The sequence below is a fragment of the Protomyctophum bolini genome (genome assembly GCF_963924005.1).
Source record: "Protomyctophum bolini genome assembly, chromosome: 15".
NCBI lineage: Eukaryota > Metazoa > Chordata > Actinopteri > Myctophiformes > Myctophidae > Protomyctophum > Protomyctophum bolini.
This window is the reverse complement of record NC_137876.1, coordinates 14,485,439-14,492,478: the sequence shown is the minus strand read 5'-3', so window position 1 is coordinate 14,492,478 and position 7,040 is coordinate 14,485,439.

The window sequence follows — 7,040 nt, the reverse complement described above, 5'->3', positions numbered from 1 at the left end:
TTTTGGGGGAGGTGAAAAAGCAACCATGCGCGGGGCTCGTCACGTGACCAGAGATGAGCGCACAAGTAGTGCGCGCGCATGCTACAGTCCGCCATTTTGTTCCTGACTCGTTCAAAAACAAACCCCGGTCGGTCCGGTCCAGTCAGACAGACTCACTCCTGTCCACTGTCCAGACAGAGGCTGTCTGCCACGGCACGGTACGGTACCACGCAGCGGAGAGACAGACATCCAAGTCAGGGGGCCCAAATTCGGACGCAACCAGCGGTGTCGTCTTTCTTTTCGTGTCGGTTCAGGTTTACCGGTGTTTAAGGTCACCAACGTCCGGTTCTGGGACGCTTCGAGTCAAACGTCAGTCAGTGTGTTCAGGTTCAGTGTCTCGACCTTTTCTGCGATAAACATCAAACGCAAAAACCATTCAGACACATGTAATGATTACAACCCTATTCCACATGCAATGGTAACGTTTCTGCTTGAAGCTACAACCTCCTCTCCACAGCTAGAGCCAAGAGACCATTCACCGGCGGATAACCACGGTCGGCTAGTGTTGGTTTGTTAAAACGTGTTCATGGCCATTGTATTGTTCCTAATGTTCGTTTTTGACATGATCAGGAGCACATCGCGGTGCTTTGTTGGAGCTGTCTAGAGTTCTAGACTCTAGTGAACCGAACCTCGCCCGTCCATAGCTTCCATTTTAAACTGTAGTGCGGTTATATACATTTACACAGCACAACAGATACGTAAGGCTCATGTGTGCATTTTGATTTCAGCGATCATGTTTTGTCGTATAATTTTAGGATATGGATATGGTGTTCAACAGTACTTTAATGTTAGGATATTGATTTAGCAGTAGTCAGTAATAGGACAGTGGTTTCATGTTGGAACAGTAGCCTAGTTTAATGTTTTAAAGTCCTTTAATGCTCGGAATCCTTATTATCTCCCCCAAAGTATGCCAGCAACCAGTGATGTCAATAACAAACTGAATTCAGAATGGCGAGTCCTCAATGTGTGACTTATCACAATAGTCAAAATGCTTAGCCAATGTATGTAGCCTACTGTATTTTCTATATAACTATAGCTAAGGTGTTGATGACACTGATGCACAGTTCTGTATGTCATATCAATTTCAACAGCATATGAAGTTACACATTACGAGATTAATTACAAGAAATTGGACAGTATTCACAGTTTATGCTATGTAATTTCTTGACAGACCATGTCGTTTGAAATACAGTTTTACAGCTCTGCGTACAGCATGAAACCACACACAATGATGTATGTAAACAGGAGAAAATCCATAGTCAGGACTGTACATGCACAGCTATGGGGGAGGGGTTTACAGTGAAATCTGTAGCAGCTATGTTAGGGCTAGGCCACAGATTCTCATCTACATCACAACACATTTCTCCTTCTCTTGCAGCCTGGAAAGCCTCTTTTAGAAATTAATGTCTCAGTCAATCAGCATTTGCAAGCGTCCGCTGTGATGTCTGTTCACATGCATCCACCCATGGCAGCCAGCACGGGCTCACCTGAATACCTTACCTCCTACAGATAGGGCAGAGTATAGGCCCACACTAGACAATTTACGGCTATTTCAACTGATTCTGAATATCTGTTATTTTAACATTTTAATAATTGTTTTAGGCCTAAAGTTATTCTTGATTTCCCTACACTAGCCTATAAATATATAAAACATAGGCTAGAATTGAATGGATTTGTCTGCTTCCACCACAAATCCTGATTCTGAAGGCAGTATGTTTGATCTCAGATGAAAACCCAAACAAAATAAATAATATTGAAAGACCTTTCCGGAACAAGCACATTGCAAAGTAAATGTAGGCTACTTGTAAGAATTGGATGTACAAACTGGTTCTAGACTGATTTTATATATATTTTTTGCCAGAAATGGCTCTTTTGATCATAAAGGTTGCCTATGTTGCAGGAATCCCCTCAGGGTCCTAGGTCTGATGTTATGACAACTGCAAATATTATGACACAAACAAACATGACAACTGGCCAAACCACTGTATTGACTCATGCGATATGAACCAATGCCTAGTTATGTTTTGTCAGATAATACTATTCAACAGAACCAGTGTAATAGGCCTACATTTTGATTGCATGCTGAACATAAAGAACCGTTTAAAAAATGGGGGGATGGGGGTCCCATTAATGATGACTACGCAGTGCGCAAGGTTGACTGGATTATGTGAAGTAGGCCTACTTTTGTTTTGGGCATGAGAAATTAAATGTACCTATACCAAAGCGACTGAAAACGACATTTCTAAACGTAGCCCAACTATAAATGGAGGACATGTTGACGTCACTGGGAGTGGCGTCTTTTCCAAGGTCTCCATCTTGAAGAGTAGGAGAAGCGCTCCTATTCTTTCAGTGCGTTGACTGCGTTCGTTCTGCCATGTTTGTCTCCTGAAAAGAATACCTTCACTCATCTGGGATTAAGATCTTTTTCACCCCCCCAAAAAACGAAAATGCAAGATTTTAACGTGATCTGCTGGAACCTAATAACTGAAAATAGCAGTGGAAAATCAACATGCGTACTCGTGCATGCTTGCAAATTGTCTGATTATAATCTGCATGCCTGGTTGAATTGAACTGTACATTAATCTACAAACTAAACGACGATGCGATGGTTTTGCTTGGATTTACGGTCTATTTCACACTGGATCAGCTGTTCCCACTTTTGTTTTAAATCATAGTTTCCACTTTCCAGGTGTCTTAGTGGAATGTGGATGTGTGTGTGTGTGTGTTTGTGTGTGTGTGTGTGTGTGTGTGTGTGTGTGTGTGTAACATTGTATGTAACCATTGAAATGTGATTATTTTGTATCAGATTGACTCGTTGGATAGATCGTCAGTCGTCACATGCGATTTTATGATTATTGTGGTTTATTTCTCGTTTTAAATGAGCGACACCAGCCATCTGTTTTGTCCTTTGTTTCCGTGGTCATCCCTCAACTGTGTGTGTGTGTGTGTGTGTGTGTGTGAGAGAGTCTGAGAGATTGTGCAGAACGCCAATGCAAGGGAAAATGTGTTTTCTCGTACCAAAATAGTCAGTCGTATGTTATGTTTCACAACAATGTGTAGGATATCGATGCAGTCTCTGGAAGGGGGACTGTTTTGTTCAGACGGAGGCCTACTACTGGAACTGTGCCTGTTTAGTTTTTTCAATAACATTCTATTACTTAAGTGAAATACTACTTAGTTTAAGATGGTTGAGGCAAGGAAGAAACCAGGTGTGCAGGTATAAACAATGTCAAAATAGTAAAAAGGTGCTCCTGGGATCAATCGGGATAACATCTATATAGAACAAAGCGGAGATCCGGGCACACATGTAAAAAGGAGGAAAACTTTTATTGAACCAAGATGGTTCTCAAACATGTTCGTGTCGAGGACCTTCACATTGATATGTAGACAGTAGGTCCGTTTGGCTCCGGACGCTCACTTAATTTAGCTGGGAAGTTGGAACACTCAAGAACCCATGGCGTCCTAGGCGGAGTTTTGAGTATCATAGGCCCAGACATGTTCTCCCAGACATGTTCTCCCAACTGAATACGCATTAAAGCATTACACTTACAGCGTAAGACTGTGTTGCCTGCCATAGGAATGTATGATGCAGGATTGCTGCTCATCGACTAACTATAGTGCATCTGAACATTTTCGGGAGTAGAACACAGTTCTGATGACAAATCTGAAGCCAGAGGTAAGAAACATGACATCATTACACGTCTTCAAGTCTAAAAGGTTTTTGAATTAACCACCAGAAGCGGGTGCAACTTCAGTCCGGAAAGCATTGTTCAGACATCACATAACAATCAACTTCTATTATTTTAAAACTTGGTCTCCCTTGATATCCCAACACGAAACGGTCCAGTAAGATTTATATTATCAAGGGCATGGTTTAGGTTAATTCAAGCGTCTTGTATGGACGTCGACGTTATAGTAGTATAACCAGTCAGTTGTCTTTGACAGCCAAAGTAGGCTATATTACAGATGCTACTACTGTAACTGGCTGGCAGCTATAGTTATTTCACGCCATCAATAACATCCCAAATCTACAACACTATACATCTACATAGTTATGAGACTAGCACATAACCCAATATAAGTGTCAACATTCAATTATACAAATAAAATCAACTAGGATAGCAGGTGGTCCCATTAAAATGCACCAACGTTGAATTATAGGCCTATTCATTATTAGTGTGCATCATACTTGAATAGTGACAGCATTGTTAGGGAACCTGAAATGAGTTTTTTTCCTTCACAAAGCAGCGAATATAAATGCCCAACTTCTACAGCACACTTTGAAAACAGTGGCAGCATTGTTTCAGTTCATAATTTCACAGTGCTTCAATTTAATCATAATAGTGAGCTTCTAATGATATCTATTCATAAAGTGAATAAATCATCATTGGCCTTATGGCCCAAGTACAAGGAATAAGGAACTTAAGGCATTAATTATAAGTAATAACAAAGGTAGACTCTGCTACATATGTTGACATGTTGCTCAAAACCAGTGGTTTTAAGTGGCATTAAAATAAAACATTGGGGGTTATATTATAATTTCAACACCGCACAATCTAGCCAGTGCTTTGACAGAGGAAGATGTTGACATTAAATATGATAAATATTTAAATAAATTGTTACCCGAACACAGTGGCATGTCCCTCAGGCTGCAAACATTAGTGACTCACATCCAGAATGTCCCATGACAGATCTCTGTTGCAGATTGCAGACCGTGGCCACCTTAATGGCAGGGTGGCAACTAGCTGAAATTTGCCATTGACAGCCCATACACCAAACTAAATCTGATTGTATTATACATCGTCAAACTCACCAACTTTGTAGCTGACTGAAGTGTTTGTTTTATAAAAATCCACCATCCAGCTACTTTGTCAAGAAATTTCTCGCTTTCAGTAAAGCAACATCCTGCTACCTCCTGCATTATGTGCAAATCAAAAAAAAAAAAGTGTGCAAGGCCGTTGAGTGATATCCAACAAGCACTTCCAAACTCACAACACTTAGAATAATCATCTGCAAGGAATTGCTTGACAGCACATAACATGTCTACAGTGGTTTTTTGAGCGGTGCACACCGCTTCAATAACTGGCCGTGTGCAGTGCCGAATCAACCCCTCTGAGGGCCCTGGCGCTACACCCAATGAAAAGGCCAATGTGATTTGCGTTCACGTCACACAATCAAGAACGACACTTTTTGCGTTTGCACGCCCAGTGAATGAGTGCACCGCCAGCACTATCGCCACTGGTCCCATAGTTAATACAGCTGCTCCTGTATCTGCTATTTTTTAGTCTCCTCCCATCGAGTTGGACAACCAAAAACACTAGTTGGGATTCCTGTGTTGTGTTACATTGAACACATCACATCGGTGACTATGAACACAGTTTCGACGGAAGCAACAGTTGTACCTATTTGAAATTGTCTCGCATAGGGCCCTGCAAGCTGCGGGCCCTGGAGTTTAAGCTCCTCTAACTTCCATTGTTAATCCGGGCCTGGCCGTGTGTGTCTCTATGAATGTCCGTTTAAGTAAAAAACGCTGCAATACAGATGGGTGACCTAAAGTATCACTGTTGTGCAGCCTAACACACACAGACCCATTGAACACTGCAGCACAGTCACACACAGCCTGCACCGCTCAGGTGTGATTTTTATGAAACAAACACTTTGCAGATAGAAAGAGGGAAATTCATGCTTTTCATACAGCTGCAATGTTGGTGAGTTTGACGTAACTCGAGAACCGTTCGCCCCACCGAATTTGATACACGTGTTTCACACCACCACGGAGGGCAGTGCCCGGTGTCGAGTCCGTCGGATACACCAGTGTCCAGAACCAGCACAAAAGCCTCTGCCCAGGCTCTGGACAGGGCCCAAATTAGCCAATTTATCACCCCTGGATCTCCATATATGGAGCTGGCCTGTTCTGACAAAGAACTCCAAATATTGGCATAAAAGGGGCACCGCTCTAGTTAAATTAATGGCAAGATGGCCGCGGTCTGCATAAGGTCAATACAAAATGACAAAGCGTAGAGAATTATTGGCAAGCTTTCTATGAATATATCCTATTGACTGATCTTGTAATCTGCTGTGTTGTAAGTCAGTCTGTCTTAAGACCACAAATTGTAGTGATTGGATGAAGAGTCGGTTATAGTTAATTCATGACATGTTGGTGTAGCTGGTTTATGGATAGTATACCTTAAGTGTTCAACGGGATGTGCAAAATTCAACTGCAAAAACTTGTCTAAAAAGCCAACGAGCAGTTATATTGTGTGCCTAGTAAAACAGGAAGTACCATCTCCTGTTTATCCAAAAGTATTGTTGGTACATACTGTAGGTGGATAAAATGTAATTGAGTAGCATGTCTCATTAGAATTCTTGGTTGATATAAAACGTACACCCAGTTATAATAATGTATGACCTATAAAACACCGGACGTAATCATGCTGGTTGGCTTCAGGAGCCCTCAGGTTGGTACCATATCGTTGCTGTCGGGCAGAATCATCACCATATTTTAACTTTCTTGTGTGTGTATATTAACGCCCTACTTGATCATACTACAGCGTCACACAAAAGCATCAAAATGAACAAATCTACAAGCAACGCGTTTCGAATAAGTAATCTATACTCAGCTTTCGTAATAATTGCTAGTGTTTAAAAACAGTCTTCCCGTTGCTATACTGCAGTGGTTGTTACTGCTATAAGCAATAACAATCACTCAAAGAAGATGTGGTTGAAATGAGCATTTCGTCTGTCGGGTGGAAACCTCATATGTCCAGAACTGTCAAATTTTAAAAAGAGCAAAAGTAGAAGATCTACACCAGTGATACTCAACCTCAGGCCCGCGGGCCACATCAGGCCCGCGGGACCATTATGACTGGCCCACCAATGAAAATCAAAAAAAAAGAAGAAAAAAAATCTGGAAAATGAAATAAAAATAAATAAATCTGAATGAAGTTATCTTTAATTACATTATTATAAGTAATACTATTAGAGTTGTACTATTACTCGAA